The sequence below is a fragment of the Phaseolus vulgaris genome, chromosome 8, assembly GCF_000499845.2.
Source record: "Phaseolus vulgaris cultivar G19833 chromosome 8, P. vulgaris v2.0, whole genome shotgun sequence".
NCBI classification, from domain to species: Eukaryota; Viridiplantae; Streptophyta; class Magnoliopsida; order Fabales; family Fabaceae; genus Phaseolus; species Phaseolus vulgaris.
In genome coordinates this window covers 9,535,919-9,548,872 of record NC_023752.2, presented here as the reverse complement: position 1 = coordinate 9,548,872, position 12,954 = coordinate 9,535,919, and the positions used below count along the sequence as shown (strand labels likewise).

The 12,954-nt window shown below is 32.4% G+C and overlaps 1 pseudogene; it reads right to left on the bottom strand.

Annotated features, from left to right (window-relative positions):
• Positions 1-902: 902 nt before the first annotated feature.
• LOC137824534 (receptor-like protein 7) lies at positions 903-4,444 on the bottom strand (annotated as a pseudogene).
• Between the last annotated feature and the right edge of the window lie 8,510 nt (positions 4,445-12,954).

Genomic DNA, 12,954 nt, shown 5'->3' with positions numbered 1-12,954 from the left:
ACATTGATTTACCCCTTTTTTTTTACTATGCACAATGCAATAAGAAGGGATGAAACTGATGAGGAATATTGAAAAGCTCACTTTTTTGGGAAATGATGTTTGAAGTGATTGTGTGTGCCAAGAACATTGGAAGAATTTTGTATTTGTTTATGTTGTTGGTTTCTTGGACTATGATTTGGTTTCTTGGGTTACAAGTTTGAGTAATTGCATAAAAGTACTTAATATTTAATTTACTGATCATTCATATATTCATATATTCATATATTCATTTTTTTCATTATTTAATATTTGATTAGTCAGCAAGCTTCAAATGTTACTATGTTAATGTGAATGTTACTCTGAGATACACCTAGAACGTTTATGAATTTTCTGCATCACCCATTAAAAGGTCTATGAGCTATCAGAAGCTATGATTCCTAACACTATGTTTATAAATGAACATTAATGGAATTCATAATGTTAATCGAAATGTTACTGTGAGATACCCTTAGATCGTTTATGAACTTTCATACTGCATCACCCATTAAAAGGTCTATAAGCTATCAAAAGCTATGATTCATACCAGTGTGTTTATAACAAATTAATGGATATTAATAGAATTCATAGCAAAATAAAGGAATGCTTCTCACTAAGCCTCCACTGTCTAACATCTTCTTTTTATTTATTTATTATTATTACTCTTATTATTATTATTATTATTATTATTATTATTATTATTATTATATACAAAACTTTATTTTAAGATAAATGTGTTAGATTTGTGTCAAACAGTTATGATGTTTTTTAAACATTTATTAAACGAATGCTTCTCACCGAGGAACATTGCATAACTCTATTACAAGATAAACCGTGTTCACCTTGACGATGCAATGGCCAAGGAAATCTCACAAGCCTACAAGAAAATCATCCTCACTTTATTTTCAAAATAGCTAAAATTAAGAAAACAAAAATTCTTTCAAACATGCTCTTACATGAAAAAAAAAAATCATAAATTACAAAACAAGCTATTTATGTTTCTGCAGTAAGTATACCATAATTGCGTACACACTTCTTAGTTTGCAGAAACTAAAACAAGTCCGAGAAGAAAACATGAAAACCCAAAGGAGAAAGAAGATGCAATATATGTTTGCTTCACCATCGTGAGATCAGCTACCCCATCCACTTTAGAGACTTGTACCTTTGGCCTCCATAGTATTCATAGACAAAATCAAGTTGGGGGACAATCCTTTGAAGGAAATTATCCACTAGCTGCCAATACAAAACCCTCCACCTCTTCAAGAACATAAGGGGAAGGATGAAGATTCCCAACCCAAAAATGAATCCCAACTCCACACTTATGAAATTTATCTCAATTGATCCATCAATTTCATATACTGGTGTTGGAGCTGAATCTCCCACTCTACCATTGGTGCAATCTTTCAAGGGTGGTCCACATAATCCTTCATTGCCCACAAAAGAAGATGCTTCAAATGTGTTCATTTGACCACCTGTTGGGATTTCCCCCCACAAATGATTAAATGAGAGATTCAAGTATGCTAGAAAATTTAAGTTCACAAACTCAGGTGGGATTTCTCCAATCAGATTGTTATTTGACAAGTCCATGGATTCAAGATTCCTCAAATTTCCAATTGATGAGGGGATATTGCTTGAGAAAGCATTATGTGACAAGTTAAGAAATTTCAGTGCTCTCAAACTCGAAAATTCTTGAGGTATTGAACCTTGAAAATGGTTACAGGAGAGATCCAAGGAAGTGAAGGCAGAGGGAATTTTGTTCAACTTCTTTTGACTTGCTTTGTACACAGTTGTAATTGAATCCAAATAGCGACCACCATATTGGTTAGAAGTAACATAGTAAGCATATAAGTGGTCAACCACAGTGTGAGGTACATCTGACAACAATTTGTACAATTTTATCAGAAGAAACTTGTTGACAACCGAGAACAAACTATTGAAATGCATGTTGTCAGGATTATCAAACAAGTCAAAAAATAAAGTCCCTTGCTCTTCATAGGATTCAGTATGATTACCCATCATTTTTGTCCAGCTTCTCAATAATGATCCAGGTAGTATACCCATAAAGTTATTGTAGGATAAATCCACAACATGAAGCATCTCCCAAGTGGCAGTGCTATGTGGGCATGAAATAGGACCACTGAGTTTGTTTGACCCCAAAATTAGCATTCGTAGTGTGGCAATGTTTCTTAAGAAACATGGAAATCTGTCACTAAATTGATTATTTCCAACATTTAAGACTTGTAGACTTTGACAGTTGGCTAGAGAATTTGGGATAACACCACCCAAGAGATTTTCATTGAGGTTAAGGAACCGTAAATTACATGAACTTGAAATGGTATCAGAAACAGAACCCTGGAGTTTGTTTCCTGCAAGATTTAGTACTCTAAGGGTACTATTCCTTGCCATCAAACACATGGGAATGAAGCCGTTGAAGCTATTGTAGGAAAGATCAAGCAATAGAAGATTATAAAAATTACAAAAGGCTTCATGGATTTTCCCTTGAAATCTGTTATTTGAAATGGAGAGAAAGTATACAAAGGGGATATAGTTGTCCAAGTCAAGTGGCAAAGTGCTGAATTTATTGCTTGAGTAGTCCAAATGTACAGCATATTTTGTGAAAGTAGGAATGGATCCAAGAAGTTGATTGGAATGAAGATCGAGCATATATAGCTTGGAATTCAGATCATCAAAGGGTCCTTCCATAGTTGTTAGAAAATTGTTGGAAAGATTTAGATGAAGTAGAGAGTCAAATCTCCAAATCCAGTTAGGTATTATTCCATGAATCTGGTTGTTGGATAGGTCTAAAGCATGCAATTGGGAATGGTTTTTCAAGAACCCTGGAAATTCTCCCAAATTGCAAGAACCCAACAGTAAGTATTTCATGTTGGGAAAGGACGAAATGTCATGGTCACCAATGGAAGTTATATCAACTGACAAGTTATTGTGTGAAAGACCTAGTGTATGTAAACTCCTCTGGATCATATCAAGTGCTATGGTGCCACTGAATTCATTTGCGGAAAGTTGTAGGAAATGAAGTCCTTCAAGACGAAAGATAGATACAGGAATAGGGCCCTGCAAGTTGTTGCTGCTCAAGTCAATCAACTGTAATTTAGAGGAAGAAACATTTGGGAATTCATCTAATGGACCGTCAAATCCATTATGAGAAAGTGTAAGTTCTTGCAAAGATGGAAGTGTAAAAAGTGACACAGGAAATTTTCCACTCAGAAAATTATCTCCTAAATTGATGATGAGGAGATTTTCAAGTCCCTCAAAATGAGTTGTAGCAATGGTTCCTGTCAAACTATTGTGCAAGAGAGATAAATATCTGAGTTTTTTTACCATCATGAAAGAAGGGAGTGAACCGTTAAACTTGTTGTAAGACAAGTCCAAGTAAACAAGTTGAGTGAGTTCTGACATTGAAATTGGGAGTGTTTCAAAGAATTGGCAGTTAGATAGATCTAAAATAGACAACTGCTTTAGATTCGAAATAGAACCTGGTAATTTCCCTGAGAAATTTGTATTACTAAGATTCACAGTGTGAAGAACTGCATCCTCTTGGAAGTCTTGAAAAACTCCATAAAGATCCTTGTTGTTTGATATATCAAGAACGTTTAGAGTTTGTATTTGAAAGATACCCTTTGGAAAATGACCACTCAACCTGCAACTGTTAAGCTCCAAAACATTCAAATTGGAGAAATTTGCAAAAAATTCTGGCACAGAGCTTGAGATACTATTTTGATTCAGTCTAATGACTGAGAGTTCCTGAAGAGTTGCCAATGAAGAATCAATTGGCCCTGTGATATTGCATGATGACATGCTCAAACAAAGCATGACACCACTCCTTTCCCTCAGCAGACACCCTTACACCATCAAGATAAAGTTCTGAGAGTTTCGTAAGGTTCTGCAAGAACATGCTGATATTTGGCTTCTGGAGTTTGAAAAAATGTTGCGAGGCAAGTGATGCAGACAAGTCAAGTGTCGTCAAATTTGTCAGGTGAGAAATCTTAGAAGGAATCTGTCCATGAAATCCAGCATTTGACAAATTCAAAGACCTCAAATTCTTGAGCTTGTCAAACATCAAAGGAATGGAAGAGTTGAAATCATTGTAAGCCAGATTCAAATTCAGTAAATATTGGAGTTTAAAGAGAGTGGAATTATTTAGTTCTCCAGAAATAGACTCCCCACTCAAGTCAAGACCAATTACATGGCCCATGCTGCATGTTACTCCATTCCATTGACAGCAATCACTACTTTGGTTCCAGTGAACCAATTTGTTGGAAGTGGCTGGGTTGAATACAAGACTTTCCTTTAATTGGATTAACAAGAATTGGTCATGGTCAAGACAGTGGCATGTTACTAGGTGGATGTTGATATTCAAGCATATGAAGCACAAGGGTATGAAAATATTGAAGATTTGATGGATTCTCATTGGAGATGAGTATAGAACAAGCTCAATAAGTCACTGGTAATATGTTTGAATTGTGAGCACTCATACTTCTTTTATAGACACATTATTAAATAACCAGAAAAATATATATTTAGAAAAAATAAATTATTAAAAAATAATATTATATTAAATAAAAGAGATGTACTTTTAATTATGTAGAGGATTGGTCAATTTTCACAATATATTATATTTCTGTAGAAAAACGACATGGCAAGATGGAGGCTATCTTCAAGAAGCATTATACTTAACAACCTACTTTTTTTACTACATTTATCTTACAATTCTCGATAATATTATTTTAATTACTTTTTACATTATTTTATTATAAATTTAGTTTTATTATATATATATATATATATATATATATATATTAAACTGTCACATTAAAATCAGTATACAACCTTTTTGGGTTGTCAAAATATAATTTTTCTCTCTTCAATTACTCAGTTTTATATGTTGAAGTGTAGAAAGTAAGAAGTTACTCCATTTTCCCTTTCAATAATTGAATACTTCCATCCATTTGAATACATCAGAATTTCTTATTTATATAATTTCTCAAAAAAAAATTAAAAGAATAAACTTTTAAAATACCAAACTTGTTAAACATGATAATTTTAGGTGAAATGTATATCTAAAATGGTGATTTACACCTCCTTATTTGAAAAAATATTAGTTTAATATAATAAGTATTGATATATATTTTTTTAATTAATACAATAAAAATAATTTTAACATAAATATTTTTAATAATTTTGTTTGAATTTTATTAATGATTGAGATAATTAAAAATTTCTTTTTAATCTTTAGTTATTAATAAATATATTATTAAAAGAAAAATATTGTTAACATTTAATTATCTGGAAAGTATTAATATTATTTTTTTTAATAAATATACGTGAATGATTTCAAATCAAAAAGTATTTAAACATATCAATCATTAACAAAATTCAAAAAATATATTTACATTATATTATACTAAAAATAAAATATTTCAATATTTAAGTATTATCTAACCTTTAACTTTTTAAGTTGACTTCATTTATTGTATCGTATATGGATCTTCCAACATAGTAAGGAAATTTAGGTTTTTGATTGGAACAAAAGTCAAAACTTTCACATTGAAAAATGTTGCCTCGTCTAAGTCTTTAAAGTCAAGCAAAGAAAATTAAACCATTCTAACATGGAGAAGATTAGAATTGAAGAATAAGAATCGAAAACAAACACGACAGCGGATCATATATGATACAATGAAGCTTAAATCAACAAAGAAATTTCTATGGACCTCATTTATTATTAGGTTTTCTTATAGTGCTATAATTTTAATCTACATTTTCTTGTGTTTACATGAATTTAAAGATAAATACAATATTAATACAACTAATTGCCAATAATTATTTTCAATGTGGATGTGTGTGGGAGAATATTCTCCTATTAAGTTATTCGAATATATTGGAAAGAATTAAGACAATTAAAATTTAAAACAATAAATTTATAGATATTTTTTATTTTCTTTTTAATTACTCATTCCAGTATTTTCATTTATGAGGAACGTTCATTTCTTGAAAAGAGTAAAGACTATTGAAGAATTCTTCAAAATTTTGAGTTAGGTCTTTACTTACTACAAAGAAAAATCCATTTTTGCTTACAACAAAAAGTGAGGGCTATAAAAAAAAAGAAATCACTAGGAAGGGTGAAGTCTACTCAAGTTGGACACAAAAATAAATATCAAACATTGTGACCTTTAACTCACACTAAAAATTATTAAAATAATAATAATAAGTTAGCATTTAGAATGTGGACACAAAGTAAATGCAATCAAAGAATAAGTTGCAAAATGATATTGCGTTCAGAATGTGGACACAAAGTGGACACAAAGTGGATACAAGTTAATATTTTATTAAATTTAGCGTAAGTTTAGGCGACACTAATATTTGTTTCTCAGGTAGTGTCCTCAATTGTGACAATTTACTCACATTTGTTTTCTCACGTAGTATCCTCAATGACGACGCTAAGGTTAATTATTGTTAGAGATCCATCGACTAGATATTAGAACATTTCATAGTATATAAGTGGGTGTAAACCTCACCTTATAAGTTGGTTTTATGAGGTTGAGTTAGGCTTAAAGTCCACTTCTTAATATGGTATCAGAGTTATTTCAAGCCTATGCTAGTGATTGTTTGTTGGTAGTCTCGACGTGACAGAGTGTGTATTGTTGGAGATCTCACATCGACTAGAAATTAAGACCATTTCATAGTATATAAGTGGGTGAAAAGACTTAAAGTCCACTTCTTAATAACTATTTAATTTTATAACTATTTTAGTGTCCCATAAACCTATGTTATAGTTAAATAATATATTTTTCTTTTTGTAGGCTTAGCCAACACTACCTCACTGTACCTTGTAAAATTGTGTCTAATTGGAGATCATCTCTAATGCATAGCCACCAAAACATTAATTTCCATTTCTATTGAGACGTTAATCACACTTGTTCCATGTAGAGTCTTTTTTTTACTCTCTGCATCGCTCTTTTGGAGACTCTACCATAATTATTTCTTATAGTGACTACTTTCTATTTGAAGAGAAACTTATATATTTTCTACTTCAAAATCATTTATATTATTTTTATATAAAATATAGAAATAAATAAATAAATTATTTAATGGTTTTTTGTTTTTTTACTTTATTTTGTATTTTTTTTTATTTAATATAGGTTTTGTTTTTTAAGTAAAATATTTTGCTTGAAAATTTTGAAATAAATATTTAAACTTTAATTTTAAATTAAATATTGTATTTAATATATTAAATTAAATTTTGATTGTTAATTATATTTAATTTCTAAGCAAACATAGTTACAAATCATATATTATATTAGAATAACAATGTCTTTCGAGGTTGGAAGGAAAGATAACAAAGATTAACACGAACATAATAACAATAATTAGGAAAATGTTAACAAAATTTTTATCAACAATAAACAATGAATAAATGTGAACCACTTAAGGGGTAGTCCAACCCTAATACAAGACACATAAGCTTTAACTTTTTCCACTCGTCACGTCCCTCGTCAACGCCTAAAGATATCACTACTTAACTAATTCTGGAAAAGAACCGCCTACGACATGCACGCTTATACCCAAACAGGACTTCATGTCATCATCCCCATACAGACCAAAGGATCAATACAACAATCAGAGAAGGAGAAAAACGCATCCTGTAACTTGGATGCAACCCAAGACCATGCCTTTAGTTGCACCAAGGCAAACACTTCCAATACATCTATTACACCTCCCTTAAATATTACTATGTTTCTGTGATTCCAAATCTCGTTGACAACTGCGATCCAAATCACTCCCCAAACCTCATTTACCGAAGTAGACACATTACACAACCTAAATTGAGAAAAATTTAACAATGGAACATTATGAAACACACTTTACGCTCCCAACCATGCACAACAATGGTTCCACAAAAGCCACACAAATCTACACTCAAAGAACAGATGGGTGCAAGACTCCTCCTCCACCCCGCAGCAGAACTTACCACCGTGATCCCACGTTTTTCCAAATTAGCCTTAGTAGCCAACTTATTTTCCAACACCCTCCACGCAGTAACTTGTGCAGAAGGAACAACTTTACCCTTCCAAAACTTCATAAACTCCCTATCACTCTCCCCTGCTCGCCCCCCCTTAGACGAAGATACCCAGATTTAACCGAATACCCTGTCTCCTCCCCTTCCTTCCACTCCCAACTATCTTACTTCTCCAAAGTCAAGCTCACTCCCTGAACTTTCTGAGACAGTAGACTCACTAAACTCTTTTCCCACTCAAAAAGATTCATTCTCCAATCAAACTTCCATTCTCAAACGTTATTGTTCCAATCCCCTAGCTCTGCCACCGCAGAAGCTTTAGAGACACGTATTGAGAACAACCTCGGAAAAACATTTTTCAGCGCCCCCCTACCCACCCAATTGTCTTCTCAGAACATAACTCCCTTTCCATTACCCACCTTCCAAACGACATCATCTTAAAAGTTCCGACCCCACCCTTCTAAATTCCACACCTCCCTTAAATCTTTCCACCACAGGGATTCCTTTCTATCTACCCTTCCCACTCTGAAGCTTCTCCACCCCGTACTTGGAATCAATTACCTCCTTCTACAAACCCCCATTATCCGATCTCAAACGCCAAATCCATTTACCGAGTAAAATCAGGTTGAAATCGATATACGACTTTAATCACCACCACGAAATTTTAGAAGACACTAACTTGCATAAATAAATCCTTCTTTATTTTACTACCATATATAGTTTTTTTAAATTAATTATCACTTTATTCAATTTCCGTTGATTATGTATTAACTATTTTCATTTATTTTGAACAATTTTTTACTATTTTTTCACAAAGTAAGTTAAATACAAATTTTCAATTTAAAATTAAAAAAAGTTGTGTTTTATAGTTTTTTTTTAAAATTCAAATTTTAAATTTTAAATTAAAAAATTGTTTTTACCTTTTTTTTTCAAATTCAAATTTATCATATTTTAAAATCATAAAGATAAGATAGGAAACAAATTTAAACACAAAAAAGAATCCTCTTGTTTGTTGTTATACATGCACACCATCTTTCTTTCTAATTTTCTCTTCACTTTTTATTAAATCATTTATTACACTTATTGATTGCTCTATCTTCTTTTATATATTTTTTTTTCTGAGCCTCACCCTTTATTTATTATATACCAAAAAGTAAGATATATGTTATGATGGAATTGATAAGTTACTTAATGCAACGTATATAAAAACTGTTACAGATTCATTATTTAAAAAATGGAAATGAAGACAACAACGAAAAATAATTATTACAAATATTTCTTAAAATTTAATTACAATGACAACCATGAAGTAAGTTCAAAAACATTAATAGGTGTATAAAATTTCCTGAAAAAAAAATATAAAAAAAAAGCAAAAAGAAAAAAAGGAGTACTCGAAGTTCCATAAAGGTAAACTCATTACATTCATTCTTATATACATTTTCTTAGCTGACAAAAAAAGAAAAAAAAAATAAATCGTAAATGAAATTGATATAAAACTCATTGAATACTTGAACTTTTTTTTTTCAATAATGCAAAGGATTATTTAATCAAATTAAAGAAGTCATTTATGGATAAAATATTAAGGTTCTAATATATAAATTAGAACTCAAACCAAAGAACAAATGTAACAGCGTGCCCTTTTTTTAAAATCAACAGAAACATTCTTCTTCACACCACAGTACCATTTTTCTTCTCACTCTCTCTCCAATTCTCTTCTCTCCCTCTCTCTTAATTTCTCTCCCAATCTTCATCTATTTTAGAATCTGATCATACCACGTTGTAGCAGAGGAGTTAAGGAACATTTCTATCCAATCAGATTTTCAAACAGAGTAAGTTCATTTTTACTCTAAGTATCCTTTGTTCTCTGTTTTCCTTAGGATTTAGTCATCAATCTTGGTGGGGTCAGTTGAGAAGTTTAATCCTCTCAACTTATTCTATTATATACTGAATTTTTGTTTTGTTTGGATAATTTGCATTAGGTCCGTAAATCTTGAAGCTTATCCAAACGGTGGGAAATAAAATTCTAAAAGTTGCTTGGAAAGCAAGCAATTGAGGTAAGGGAAGCTAAATTTAATTTTTTATAGCACCCTAGGATAGAAGATCTGAATGCGGAAGGGACGTGGTCCCAATATTCAATTTTTCTTGCAGGGATGTTGTGTGTTATATATATTGGGTTGTTTGTTTATATATTATTTAAATTTGTAAAAATATTATATTTTGATGGTTTAATATTTCAGTGTTGTTTTTTTATTTTAATTACGTTTTTGAATGTTGTGGATCGTGTTTGGAATGATATTGTATGACGGGATGGTATGGAATTGAATTCATACATTTGGGATAATGTATGGACTGATGTTTGCTGTGTATTAAGTATTGATGCCTATGCGGTAACAGAGATCTCCGAGCTTCACTGATGATCTAAGTCACATAGACTAAGATATCAAGTGGTGAGAAGCTGACGGGGGAGTTCATGCACACCGTGACATATGAGATGCACAGCTTGGGTTGTATTGAACTTACCCTGATCCTTTCTGTTGGATTCGCTGGTAATCTTTGGATCAGGTGTTAGTCTCTGGTAGGACTTACTTAATACGGGTCTTCCGGAAGATGTTGTTTGTTGAATATTCTGGATGTGTAGATCCATGTGAGATCTATGTGATTGTTTTATTGTTGAGATTTGAAAAAGATTGAATAATTTGAGAAATTGATCATGTAACTTGGTTTTCTCTTTTGATTTAATTGTGTATATTATAAAATTCTATTTTCACTAGCTTACCTTTGTTTTTCTTGTTGTGTTTGAACTGCGATGACTGTACTACGTACACGAGCAGATGATCTTACAGGTGTCTGAGGATCAAAAGAGTTTTAAGGCGTTGATTATGAAACTTTTATTGTAAATATTTGTATTTCTATATGTCCTAATCATGTATTAGGAATGTTTTGAAAAACTTTATGCTTGTATTGAAATAAGTAGAACCTGTATTGTAATAGTTAGATGTATTTTCTGGGGTGTTACATTTAATGGTATCAGAGCGGTTCATCCTTAGGATAACCTGAGGGTAGTGGGTTTATTTTGTTTCTCTTGCGTGTAGATTTTTGTTTAAGTCTAGCCTCAAGACTTAGTGAAAAGTTTCTAATAAGATGCTTGACAAAGTTGTTTTTCTTGAAATCTTGTTTGTGTTTGAGTCAAGTTAATTGTTATGAATAAAGATGAAAGCATTAAGAATGAAAAGAATCTTGATAGAGTGGTGATGGTGCACACTCATGACTGGATCAAGATTATTTTCTATCTTAATTCTAAACCGTTAGAGTACATTTTAGAGATAAGTCTTGATTGGTTTTGTATCTATTTTGTGTGATTATTTCTTTTAAGTTAATTTGTCTTAAAGATGTAGTTGGAAATTTTTAGTAATTTCTAACCCAATTCTTTACGTGCTTAGTAGATGGCACGTAGACCACCTACTCCTCCTCCACCAGTAGATATGCCCAACTTAGCTCGGGCAATAGAGATGATGGCAACAGCCTTGCAACAATAGAGTGCTACTATGGCACAACAGCATCAGGCTGCCCTTCATCAATTAGAAACAGCTAGATTAGCAGCAGAAGCATCTCAGCTTCATCAACAACCCCATACTTTTAGTCTAGAGGATTTTCTGAGGCACAATCCACCCAAATTTAATGGCAAGGTAAATCCAGATGAAGCAGACCAGTGGGTGAGAGACATAGAAAGAATCTTTGAAGCTATTCAATGTCCTGAAGAGAGAAAGTTATCCTATGCCATTTATGTACTAACTGAAGAAGATGAATTCTGGTGGATAGGCATGAAGCAAATGATGGAAGACAAAGGAGAAGATGCCACTTGGGAGAACTTCAAAGTAAGATTCCTGGAGGAGTATTTTCCTGATAGTGTCAGGTATGCAAAAGAAATCGAATTCATGCAGCTGGAACAAGGAAATCTTTCAGTCACTGAGTATGCTACTAGGTTCAAACACCTAGCTAGATTCTACACCCAGACCATGACTGAGGCTTGGAGATGTAGAAAATTTGAGTTTGGGTTGAAGCAAGAACTTAAAGAAGTGGTGATTCCTATGTCTATTAGAGATTTCCCTGCTCTAGTGGAGAAAGCAAAAGTAGTGGAGAGTTTGAAAAGTAGTAGCAGACTTGCTAAGCCTCAAGTGGGAGGACCTTCTAAAAGCATGCCTAAATATGAAGATAGAAAGAAACCTTATTTCAGACCTCAATCTTATAGCATCGAAAAACCCAGTTCTCAATCACCACCTAGTTTCAAATGTTTTAGATGCGGTAGGTCACATGTTGTTAGATTTTTCCCTCATTCAGTGTCAAATGTGACATGTGATAGATGTCACAAGTATGGTCATGCAACAAAAGACTGTTGTGTCCAATTGGGAGCTCCAAATTCTGGCGGAGTGCAACAAGTACAACAAAATAGTAATAAAAAACCCAAAGCTGCTGGCAGAGTTTTTGCTATTAGTGGAGCTGAAGCTTCACAGTCTGATAGCCTTGTTAGAGGTATTTGTTCTATCCTTGGAACACAGTTATCTGTATTGTTTGATTCTGGGGCAACCCATTCTTTTATATCTTTTGATTGTGCTCCAAAATTAAAAAGTAACCAAATATGAACAAAAAAACAGACATAACTTGCTCATATCCTTTTTCTTTCTCTCGCACTTGCAACCATTTGTTCCGGTAGTTCCTCTCTCTTTGGGTTCTCCTTTATCTTTAATTTAGTAATAATAGAAAATGACAATATACTCAATTTTCAAAATTGCTCAAGTTTGGTCACATTTGACCACTACTCAAGTCTCCTAATATTTATTTCTCTCTCATAAAACCATAAAACAGACACCCCTCTCATCATGCAATTAATTTTCAAAATAAATTATCTC